The 12,145-nt window shown below is 37.0% G+C and overlaps 1 protein-coding gene across 4 annotated transcripts in view; it reads right to left on the reverse strand.

The window, feature by feature from the left end:
* Positions 1-12,145, reverse strand: part of LOC119411734 (neurexin-1a-beta) — a 144,759-nt gene that overhangs the window by 110,100 nt on the left and 22,514 nt on the right. The gene's annotated exons all lie outside the window — the stretch shown is intronic.

The following is a 12,145-nucleotide window of genomic DNA, read 5'->3' on the forward strand; positions in this document are numbered from 1 at the left end:
ACACCAATATTTTCCTAGTTTTTAAATGCAGCAGATTAGAGTATATTTCATATTGTAAATAAAATAAAGGAACTAGTGTTTGCTATGAATTTTCATCATTGTATGTTCCCATACGTTGACAAAATTAGTTCTCTGCATTTAACACATCACACCTGAGATACACCCAGGTGGGGTGGTGTGCATCTATGTAGGTGCCCGGGGAGCAATTAGGGATTGGGTGACTTGCTCAAGTAGACAACATGTGGGCATGGCGGGGAGTTGAGCCTGCGACTTTCAGGTCCCAAGTCAGCTGCCCTACCTCTACACCATGTCGGCCCCTCAAGTACTGTGCAGCAGTAAAAGAAAATGACAAATGTTTACCAAAGCCCTTTTGTAAAAGGACCGAGTAACTCATTAAGTGAGAAAGACAGTGCTTAATTTGAGCGGGATCCTACCGGGACAGGATCCGGTAACTCTCTTATTTCGACAGGGTATGTTCCGGTAACTGTTTGCTTGGATCTGGTAACTCTCAGGCATACTAATAATAAAGTTATGAACAAATATGGGGACTACTAAATACATGGACCCTGTGTACACAGTTATGTTTCACGTTATGCACCACATGTAAATGATGCAAATGACAAAGAACCTTGAACCTTGAAACATGACTCTCTTGAACTAATAAAACTTGCATTGGATATGTAAACTGAAAATAATTCCATAAACACCCATTTAAAACAACTGCCACAAGTATACGAGCTACTACTTCAAGTAGCATTTCCGCGTCTATCCTTAAAAAAATCTCTGCCCAACAACGACAACAAGAAGCAGAGACAGTGTCAAACTTCAAACAGTCATGTAAGGGAGGGGGGGCATAGGATACTTGACAGAGGTGGAGTGTTTACAAATGTAGGCAAATATAGATGTTTAACAACCCGTTAAAATACACAAAAATGCAGGAAATTGCATCTACTTTATTAAAAATTTTCTGGAGGAGGACCCAAGACTCCCCCCCCGTCCCGTCCGCTATTTGCATTCCGGCATTAATTTGTTTACAAATTAAGCCCCAAAGAAAGGGTCTTTGCACTGTCAGTAATATCTGAAAAATTGTTGTTTTACACATAAAAAAAGGTTAATTGATGCCTATAAAGAAATATGAGACAAGCAAATATAACATTTCTCATAATAACCTTTGGTAGAATTTCACATTTCTGAATGTCCAAGAGGATATTTTTACCAATATAGATGGAGATAAGTCAAAATATGAAAGCCATGTGTATTTTATACTTATTTGACGTAAAAAATCAACTAAAACTCAGAGTTTAATTTCATTTGCATGGTGATAATTTATATCATAATAAGAGTCAATGTTTCAGATCATGAGTGGTTCTATGTAAGCCCAGCCTCAATTTATTTTAAGTGTTGAATAGCTGCTTGCATGTTATCTCAAGTCTTTGTTGGAAAAAAGAAAACAAATATATTGAGAACACTCATCCGCCTAATATTTTCAGACACAATACTTTCCATTTTGTTGTAGCTGGCGTCTGCTGTATTCAAGTTAACTTTAATGAAGGGAGAAAGAGGGGGACTATTTTTAGTGCTTTTTAAGGCCAGAGGCAGCGATGTCAAAAGTCAACAACTGTGGTGACTCCATGCTGCGGCGCTCCTGTCCCAAAACATGCAAACACACACAGTTCTTTCCACACACATTACTACGTAACAGACATTATGTGATTTAAGGTCAAATATTTTCTGTGCTTAAGAAGGAAACAACAGATGTGGTCATCAGCATCTACAAATTAAATGTTGAGGGAAAGCTAAGCATTGCAGGTAAAAACAACAACAACTCCCCCCAAAATAAATAAAAATCATCCATCAAAGTGCAATAAATCAACAAATAGAATGTCAATGTTTTTTACCTTGTAACCCAGCAAATAACCTGACAGTGTAATGCTGATGATGAAATCAAATTTACTCCGTGTTAGCCGTGGCAATATTGCAGCGTTTGAGGCGAGCTCAGATTGTATTGATGTACAGCTTTGAGAATGACAAGCTGTAGTCACCGTGATTTGTTACACTAATAAAAGTGAAGACCCGGTATTGTCCTGCCGCCTCAAATTCACACACGAAAGCATCATCCTCCCTCACGCATTTCCTCTTCATGGACCACTTGGTTTTGTAGTCACAAAGAGCTTGAACAAATTGAGAATTGATTGGAATTGAAAGATGAGTAATGGTGATTCTAGTGCTGTCCTTTCTCAATATGGAGATGATGAGGTTTGATTCTTTGAGGTCAGGTGTATCATCTGATGCTGCGTGGCTGTCCCATCCATGGCTCATACACAGAGGAAGGCGTTTTACTCACTCCTACAGGCCTTTACCACAATCAGTCACAGCAGACAGAAAAATCAATGCTATATTTACCAGCACCATTACCATAATATTGCCACTACTCATCACCACTTAAACAATTACAACTCAAATTCTGTATGTCAGCCACACAAAAAGCATTTGAAGAGCAACATTATTTGAGCTTTTGCATGCATTTCTTTCAGTGCCATATCCTACTTGTGTATCTCTGGACTAATTATGTCATGTAATTTAATACTAGAGAAATTGCATTTCCTGTGAAAATGCAGTGTGAATGCTTGTTGCAAACGAACGTGCTGAAAACCAGCTTAAATTAGCTAAAAATACATTCTGAAATGTAGCTGAAATAGAAGAACAAGCCGCATTTAGCAGAAGAAAGCAAAAAGAACACATTTGCTGAATTAGGTTTAAATATTCAGAAATTAGCACAACAATTAGGAAATTAGCTGCAAAAGCTGAAATTAGCAAAAAGTAGCTGAAAAGTAGCTGAAAAGGCAGAAAAAAAACTTGAATTTATCTGAAAACAGATTTAATTGGCTATAACATTTCAAAATAGGTAGCAAAAACGCTAGAACAAGCTTAAATTAGCAGAAGAAAGCAGAAAGGACGCATCTTTGCCCAATTATGCTGAAAGTAAAAATGAGCACAAAATAGTGGAAATGATCTGAAAATAAAGCTGAAATAAGCAAAAACAGCTGAAAAGTAGCTACAAAGCAGAAAAAAGTTAAATTCCTAGAAGGAAGTGGAGCGAGCACGTTTTAATTGAATTACACTGAAAAAGGTTTAAACAAATGCAAAAAATATGGAATTAGCTGAAAAATCTAAAATTAGCACAAAAGAGCAAAATAGTAACTGAACTAACAGAAAAAGCTGAAACTTGCATAAATAAGCTGAAATTAGCAGAAGAAAGTTACAATAAGCACAACAATGTTTTAATTAGCAGAAAGATTCTGAAAGGAGCACAAAACAGATGGAAAAAAAGCTAAAATAAGCAAAAACTGCTGAAAAGTAGCTAAAAGGTAGATTTTTTTTTTTTTTCCAGAATTTAGTGGAGAAAGCACATTTTTGCTGAATTATGCTAAAAAAGTTTGAAACAGGTATTACAAAATGTGGAATTAGCTGAAAAAATAGTATAAAACAGCTAAATAGTAACTGAACTAGCAGAAAAAGCTGAAACTTGAAGAAATAAGCTGAAATTAGCAGAAATAAGTTAGAAGCACAAAATGATTTACTTAGCAGAAATAATCTAAAAAAAAAAAAAAAACACAAAACGTCTGAAAAAACAACTGAAAATGGCTGGACAAAAGTTTAAATTTGCACAAGGACGCTGAAAGAAGCTGAAGCATAACAAAATGTGAAAGGAGCTGTAAAAGGTTGTAAACAGATCTAAAGATTTGAAGAATGGAAAATGAGCTCAATTCGTTTTCTATGAGAAAAATAATGGGAGAAAAAGCTAAATATTTCAAACAGTTAACGTTGCACCAATACCAAAAGTCGTAGCAGGATTGTCCTGAAAAAGCTGAATGTTTTAATATATGATTTGTTGAAATAGCACAAAAAATGTGGAATGAAAAATATGCTAAAAAATGTACGGAAGAAAATTGGATCACAATAGTGTGAATGCTTCATAAACATTCATATGAATATCTAAATGATATATTAATGAGCAAAAAGCAGGTTTCTATTTTTTTTTCCAGAGAGTAGTCTAGGGGGTTAAAGTGTGGGAAGAGGGTACAAGTGTCTAGCTCTAAATATAAAATGTGTTTTTTAAAGTTGAGTTAAAACTTCACAAAAGACTCGTGACAGCAGAAATCACAAGTGTGAGATAAACGTGTTTAATCAGTCCCCTCTGCTCATCAGGGTGATAATTTGGTTAAGAAGAATCTTGCAGGAAAAATATTTTGTGCTTTCAGTTTTTTATATTTCATGTGCAACTTTAGATGCATTTAAAAGATGTACAAATTTTGCATTAAAAATATAATCTAAAACTCTGATTTTTACAACATCACAAGGGGGGGGGGGTAAAAATATTTCATTTTCCCCACTTTTAGCAGAATTTTGAGGAAATTCTGCAGAGATGTGATTCACAGTTTCAAATTGGCAAGAGAATACTCTCACTACTTTGGAGTCTGCTTAAAATGCATATTAGCACTGTGACTCTGCGTCCAGTGCTGTACTGGGATGGTTACTATGGCAACAACAGTCAAAAAAATTGTGAATAAAAAAGATGGAATATCAAGCTGGTAGTTGACAACTTTATTACCTCCTCAAACACACAATAATTTGACTATTCAACTGAAAATCAAACGTTTATTCAGCATCCAGGAACACGTTACCAGTGATATATTTTAGTTGATTTTTACTTATTTAACTTTTAGTGAATTAACACACAGTGCTCTAATGTTTTGGTCCACACGTGCAACTTAACTAAGCAAGCAACGCAAAGATCTGCATACCAGCTGATCCTTAGGGTATTGCATGCAAGTCTGTTCAGCGTCTCTGTGCAGAGTGAGAAGGAGAAGTAATTAGTGACCCTAACAGGGGTAGTGGATGAGAAAAAGATATCGTCCCTGGGCAGGTGTTTTAATAAGAGTATTGGGGATAGCGTGAGACTAGTTCTCTTGTGAGACCTGCAGCTCCTCTCCCAGGTAACAGTTGAACATGAAGCGTCATTTAGACTGCAGCATTCACTAATGAAGCACATTGTCGTGAATAATACAATCGTTGTAAGTGAGGTGAAGTGCAAAAATGTGACATTTCTCCTTCGAAAATGGAGATACTCAGACGTCGGGATCTCGCGTTCTCTCTTCTCAAGCCATTTTATATGATTAATAGGGTAGAGAGCAGGAGTTGAAACCGCAATTAAAGGTGTCTTCCATCAGAAGAAGAACCTCCTTTCTGGTAGTCAGCTAAAGGAGGACCAAAGGGAGCAGTGCACCACCAAGTCATTATTTCTCCACCATCCTTTCTGCTCTATGGAATACATTAACTTCACAGTGTTGTTGTCTAAGCCACAGCCCCTTCATTGCTTGTTTTTCCTTTTCTTTTTTTAGGGATGCATGCAATTAAAGGATAGGAAAGATAAAAGTGCACAAAAAAAAATCCTCCACCCCCACGCAAAGAGTGAGTGCCAAGCTCACTGGGTCCCCTAGGGCCCTGTATGAGCCTACGGAGAGCCCCTGATTGTCAGAATCACTGCTTCTTACTCGCATCAAAGAAGGAAGACAACAACTACAAAAGTCTTCAGTTTACTATGTAAATGTAGATTCTTAAAAACTGCATACATGGACTTCCATTAATAGCCACAACCAGTTTAGTGGTTTGATGAATCAAAGGATATCGTACATTTTTTTTTTTATAAGGAAATAACTACCTCACTTAGTAAAATCAACTTCACTCTTGGTTTTCTCTGATTAAATTACCGTAATTTCCAGTCTATAAGCCACTACTTTTTCACATATTTTGAACTTGTGGCTTTTACAATACTGCGGCTAATTTTTTTTTTTTTTTTTTTTTGACGGGCCAGCGAGCTTCCTGCCACTAAAAACATTTCGCTTCGTCACACTTGGGTGCTCACATAGCTGCCCGATACACGTCTCTCTTTGGGTGTGGGTCCTCGTGACACATTGAGACTACACCTGTATAAATAAAGATTAAAAAAAAATAAAAAAATCTGACAAATTAAATTATCGAAAAGGTCACAGTCGAACCAATGAAACGAGAGGAGAGGAGAGAACGAGGAGGGGGGAATCCCCCCCATGCACAGAGAATGTGAAGGGGACTTCCCTGCATGCACAGACAAACTTTTGCTCTGCGGATCACAAGCTTGCTGCAGGAGGAATATAAAGATAGCGATAAAGTATTTCCTGGTAGGCTACTGTATTTTTCTCGACAATGAACGAGAGACTGAGGACGTGTGCGATGAAGTTTTTCTGATGCTGTTCAATTCTGACACTGAAGAAGACAACTTTAGTGGTTTTAGTGCACAGGAGGAAGATGAACATAGCGATCAGTGACTTTTCCTGGCAAGCTACTGTTACATATATCTTCAGATGACGCTAGCGCTACAGTGAAAACAGGAAGTCAGTCAGACTTCTGCTTCCACCTGAAGCCATTTGCCATATAAAGAGAGGGTTTTGTTTATCTGCTGCATGCACACAAGGACAGTTGCACACAAATGCCCAAGAATGCTTAGACTGAATCAAATAACCTTTATTGCAACAGATATTTCATTACAGATCCAATGAGGTTGCACTCACATCCCCTTTAAGGGGAGGAGTCTAGAGTGGAAGGAAGCCGAGTGTCCACGCTGAGTCGCAGAGGTTTCTGACCAAGTCCAGCGCTGTGATAATTATGTAACTTTTATCTGCCCAATTAATTAATTAATTAATTAATTAATTGTTTTTGTACTAGTGCTTAGTGTATTTTTAGTTTAACGTTTTTATTAGTTCATATCTTAGACCTTTTTTTTTTTTTTTTCCATGTACCCTTTATTTATACAGGTAGTCTCATTGAGCCACGAGAACTCATTTTCAAGATAGACCTGTTTAGGGAGCAGATGGGGGTTAAGGGCCTTGCTCATGGGCCCGGAGTGGGGTGAATGAGGGTGGGGGCAGGTGTGGGTGCATCACCTACCCAACCCACACTTTTGATGTTGTCGGTACCGGGGCTTGAACCAGCGATCTTCCGATCACAGGCCCACCTTCTCTAACCTCTGCGACACCACTCCCCCATAATTATACATAATTATAATAATATTTAATATAATAATTAAAAACGAATTATTAGAGTTTTCTTTACAATTTATACTTTTATCCTGTGTAGACACTTTTGTTCCACCACTTGCACCACATGTGGTGCGAATGACAAAGTAATTTTGACTTTGACAAATTAAATGTTAAAACTTTATTCTTTCTTGCCATTATTCGAGTCAGCGCGAGCGTCCTCTCCACTTGGGAATAACGAGCTGGCTTTGAACGCTGTAGTCAAACAGCGACACTACTGTATTTATTAAGTTTTTGAACCAGCCGTGTTAAAGGCATTGTTCAGAAAACAACATTTACTGTACGTGTTTATGTATGTTACTGGTACGTATTTAATTAAAAGTTTAAATTTTTCTGTGTAGAAAAACACATACATGGATACTTGATGTATTGTAGCTTATATTCAGCTGCACTCTATAGTCCGGAAATTACTGTATATCATTTGAAGACTTAAGAGTACACACGCCTACATGATATATCGGTAAGCAAAGTTAAACATCTTGTTTACTTCATAACCACACCAAGTCCATGATTTTATAACATACATCATATCATTGTAAATATTTCACTCCATTTCATTTTCAAGTCCAGGGCAAACAACTGTATGCATATATTCTTTGCTGGAGCAGCGAGTAAGGTACATACAAGGTTTAAATCCACTTGTACTTTGCCTCATGCATATGCTTCATCTTAGATAAACCTGAATGGGATCGTCGGAAATACTTGTAATACTAAAAAAAAATAAAAAAAATAAACCACAAGATCATTAAAATGAATCCAAGTTGTTCTTTTTTAATAATAAGCCTGAGAATTGTCATACATTTGATGGTTGGCTGACTTCACACTCATTGTCTTTATTTGTGATGGAAGATGCAGGAGGGGGAAGGATCCCAGTTCCTTGGAGGTGCATTTAAATCATAGTCTCAATTTATTACTCAGAAAATTCCCACTTAAAGGGTGAGAGCTGAGATGGCGTCCTTCAAGCCCTGCTGGCTCTCCTGTCATCGTGAAATGGGAGCAGAAGATTAGAGGGGGAGGGAGGGGTAAATACTAAATTCTGGTCTAATCCAATCTCAAACAGCTGGAGATACATTCCTTCTAAGACATTTCTGTTCAGAGCAGATGACACTAAAAGGAATAGGACAAGCATGAATGGCAAGGATCTTTAAAACGTATCATTTAAGCTCTAAGAATTAGTTTCTATTTTCTATCAAGTAAATCAGCAGTTTGCCACATTATGCACATTTATATACAAAAAGGCAAATTTGATCAATTTAATGGAAATTACCCTGTTCTTAGTGCAGTTTTTCATGGTAAATTAGGCTACATGGTCAATAAATTGTTATTTTATGTTAAAATGTGGCCCATTATTTGAATGTTAGCTTTCATTAGAAGTTTGCAGGTGACTAGCGACAAATGCCACTTTTCTTTTTAAAATAATACATCGAAGTGGCAATTTCACACAACTCAGTGTTTAATGAAGTGCAATAAAATAATCCTTCATACTGTCATTAATTAGGAGATCACAGAAGCACAAAATGCATATGCACAGGGCACATATCAGAGGTGCATTCATTTTATAAAACGCTCATTTAATTTTCCGCTTTTCTTTTTATTTCACTTCAAAATAAAAAGGTGGGAAATTTTCATAATGGCAAAAAAATATGCTGAGATTAAATACAAACATTTAAAAGCACATTTATTAGAATATTGTATGCAGAACTGGTAATTTAAACAATACGTGGTAGAAAATAAATAATCTCCAATTAATATTTTTGAATAAAAATGCTTTAGTTTTTAAATATAAACATTCAAACTGAGTTAATCTTCAACATTTGTTTTTCTTCATCTCAGTTAAGGTGAATCAATAGGGCGAGTGACTTTCACACTCATTTCCATGCATCTCTTTTAACTCATTTTTCATTTGTGTCTGTCTCATTTTATAATAAAAGTCAACATTTTATGCAGCCCCCAGATTAATATTAATAAATAAATAAGAAGGAGCGTTCAGAGAAACTACGGATGCGAGAGGATTATCACAGCCCACTGCCCCTGCACTGAGAGCATGTCTCAGTATGCTACTTATCTTATTTCTTCACATAAATATAAAACGAATCCTCTTTAAACAGCCTCAAATACAAAAGAGTTAAAAAATAGCAAGCAGGTTTAAAATATTGCCTTAACTATAAAATTGTTGAACAAGACATGATTTTCATCAGTTACGATATAATTCATTAGGAAGTTCTTTTTTGTCTGTTTTAGGAGGGGTTTTTTGTCCCAGCAGGTGGAAAAAAGCCCAGAAAGCAGAAGAATGCATGATGATTATAATGGAGCGTTTGCACATCTGAGTAAGCACGTCTGTCCTTTAACAACGCTTTTTCAATTTTTTTTAAATCTTGCATCTGGCATTAAGTCATGGCCAATTTGCATCAAATATGTTTCATCCCTAGAACACAGCCATCTACTTTAAGATAAAAAAAATAAATAAAAAAAACAATTTAGGCCATAGTTCTATGGAGCAACGTGTACCAAAAAAAAAAAAAAAAAAACAAGAAACACGCAAAAAATAAATAAATGCAATTACAGTCATGGCCGATCTGCTTCATATATGTTTTGTTCATACTATGAAATGGCCATCTACTTTAAGACAAAAAATAAAATAAAAATGTTGACCTTAGACCTAGGACGAGAAAATGAAAGAAAAACAAAACTTAACTGAGTGAGGTAGAAAAGTGTATAAAAAGAAGAGCATCACAGCTGCTTTGTGTCCTGAGGAAAGGCCTGCTTGTGTCACTGTGTGCTTATAGGCTCGGTGTGTGGAAAGCTGAGGTTGCTGCAAACTTCAAAACTAATTTCATGTTTGTACTGTATGTGTTCAGCTTTCCTCTGTGTGTGTGTGTTCAGTGTTCCTTTCTGCTCCTGGCCGGCATGGTGCTGTTAGTGAGTGGGCGCTATAGGGAGGCAGGTCACTGGGCAGCCAGCAAAATTATGTCCAGGTCACAGATGCAGTGTGTGGAACCTGCCCTTATTACTGCACTGTTTCCCTCCACTCCTCATACACACATAAGAGCCATACCATTTTAGCCAAGCGTGGTGCTGTGCTCATGACGATATTAGCCTGCTGATTTTGGTGCATTGCATGAACATGTTTTTGTTTTAACAATACTTTGTTTTTCTCCTATCATGGAGACAATGCATGTATTATTATGTCATATTTATCTATCTAAGGAGGCCAGCAGACAAGTTGAAGCTTGGCTTTGTTGCAGTATCCCATCCTGAGCAAGTACAGTGGCAACAGTGGGAAGGAAAAACTCCCTTTTAAAAGGAAGAAACTTCCAGCAGAACCAGGCTGAGGACAAGCGGCCATCTGCTTCGACCGGCTTAGATAGAAAACTTTACTAATTGGCTTTTATGTATGTGAATGTTTCTGTAAAGTGCCCTGAGACAACTTTGCTGTGAGTTGGCGCTATATAAATAAACTGAATTGAACTGAATATTTTAATACCAACAAACTGATATACTAAATAAAACAATCAGAATCAGAACTGGGTTGTTGAGGTTTAGGGTTGCAAAGGAGACAAACAAAAGCTGATACATTTCCAGAAACTTTCCTTGGAAGGTTAAAATGGAGAATTTAGCAAACAATCTAAATTGAAACTTTCCATAATTATGATTGAAATTACAATTCTAGTTCACTTGAACAAACTGTATCATATACAAACAAAAATACAAAATATATTGGTTTTCTTAGGCATATGTCACAAGCAAATTTCAAGTTTCACCAAAAGTTAAAGCAACTAATTCAATTACCCAATACCTATATGATGACATCACTGCATCAGAGCCACCTACCCTTTCTATTGTTTTATAGTTTTTTATGATAATTTTTGTTGTTTTCTAAATTTATGCTCAAACTTCTTACAAAAACATTCACATTTTCATAATTTTGTCATTGCATTAACATAAAAAAACAAACTAAAACTCATACATTGTATATCACACAAACCACTGACATGTCTAAATTTACATATAGAAAATGTCAACTGTATTTTTTCACGACGCTATACAAAATCATTTTACTGTAATATTTATTGGTTTAGCCTTTATTTAACCAGGTAAATCCCACTGCGATCCTAGAGCTATTTTTAAGGAGGACTGTGCCTGAAGGACCGTAGTACGGTGGCCTCGAGGTGTAAATAAACATTTGAAAAAATGCAATTACATTAAGCCAAACCACCTCAGGGGCACCATAACTCAATTCAATTCAAGTCAATTCAATTCAATTCAATTCAATTCAAAAATACTTTATTAATCCCAAAGGGAAATCATTTGTTGTTGTAACTTGTTATCCTCATTTCATTAAGATATGTTATAGATGCTGATGGCTGTAAGCAGGACGGATCTCTTGTAAAGGTCCATCCCACAGTGGATCCTAAGAAACTGGCTGCAGATGCCGTTCGATCTGTCCACCCAGTCTCGGCTGGCCTCTCGGTTCCCCCGGGCTGTAGGACCGCCTGAATGCCAGGCAGAACTCCTCCCAGAGCGATGGCCACTCCTCCCAGCAGTCTGCCGAGGTCCTCGTCGCTGTGGACAGCCAACTGTAGGTGCCGAGGGACGATCCTGTTCTTCCGCTGTCATGAGCCGTGTTTCCTGCTAGTTCCAGGATCTCAGTGGTCAGGCACTCGAGCACAGCTGGCAGGTAGATGAGAATGCATTTACAGAGCCTCCTTTTCAACTCATTTGAGAATTGGGGCTGTAGTTGATATATTATTTGAGCTTTTGAGATGTTAATCAGCTGCTGTTGGTTGTAGAAAACTGCCTGGTTACGCATCATAACAAATGTCCAAAACTAAAAAAGTTTCAGTAAAAATCCTTCCAGCTGCACAGCATCTGATACCAGAGGAAACAATCATCCAAAAGATGTGCTTTACATCCAGAAAAAGAGTGATTAACGTTTCCAAAAGCAAAATCTCAGAATGAAAGTAACAGAGATGCTCCAACATGCAGCCACCTTGAGTGGCGCAATTCTAGAA

This window comes from Nematolebias whitei, chromosome 1 (assembly GCF_014905685.2).
Source record: "Nematolebias whitei isolate Nwh7 chromosome 1, NemWhi1, whole genome shotgun sequence".
Lineage (NCBI taxonomy): Eukaryota > Metazoa > Chordata > Actinopteri > Cyprinodontiformes > Rivulidae > Nematolebias > Nematolebias whitei.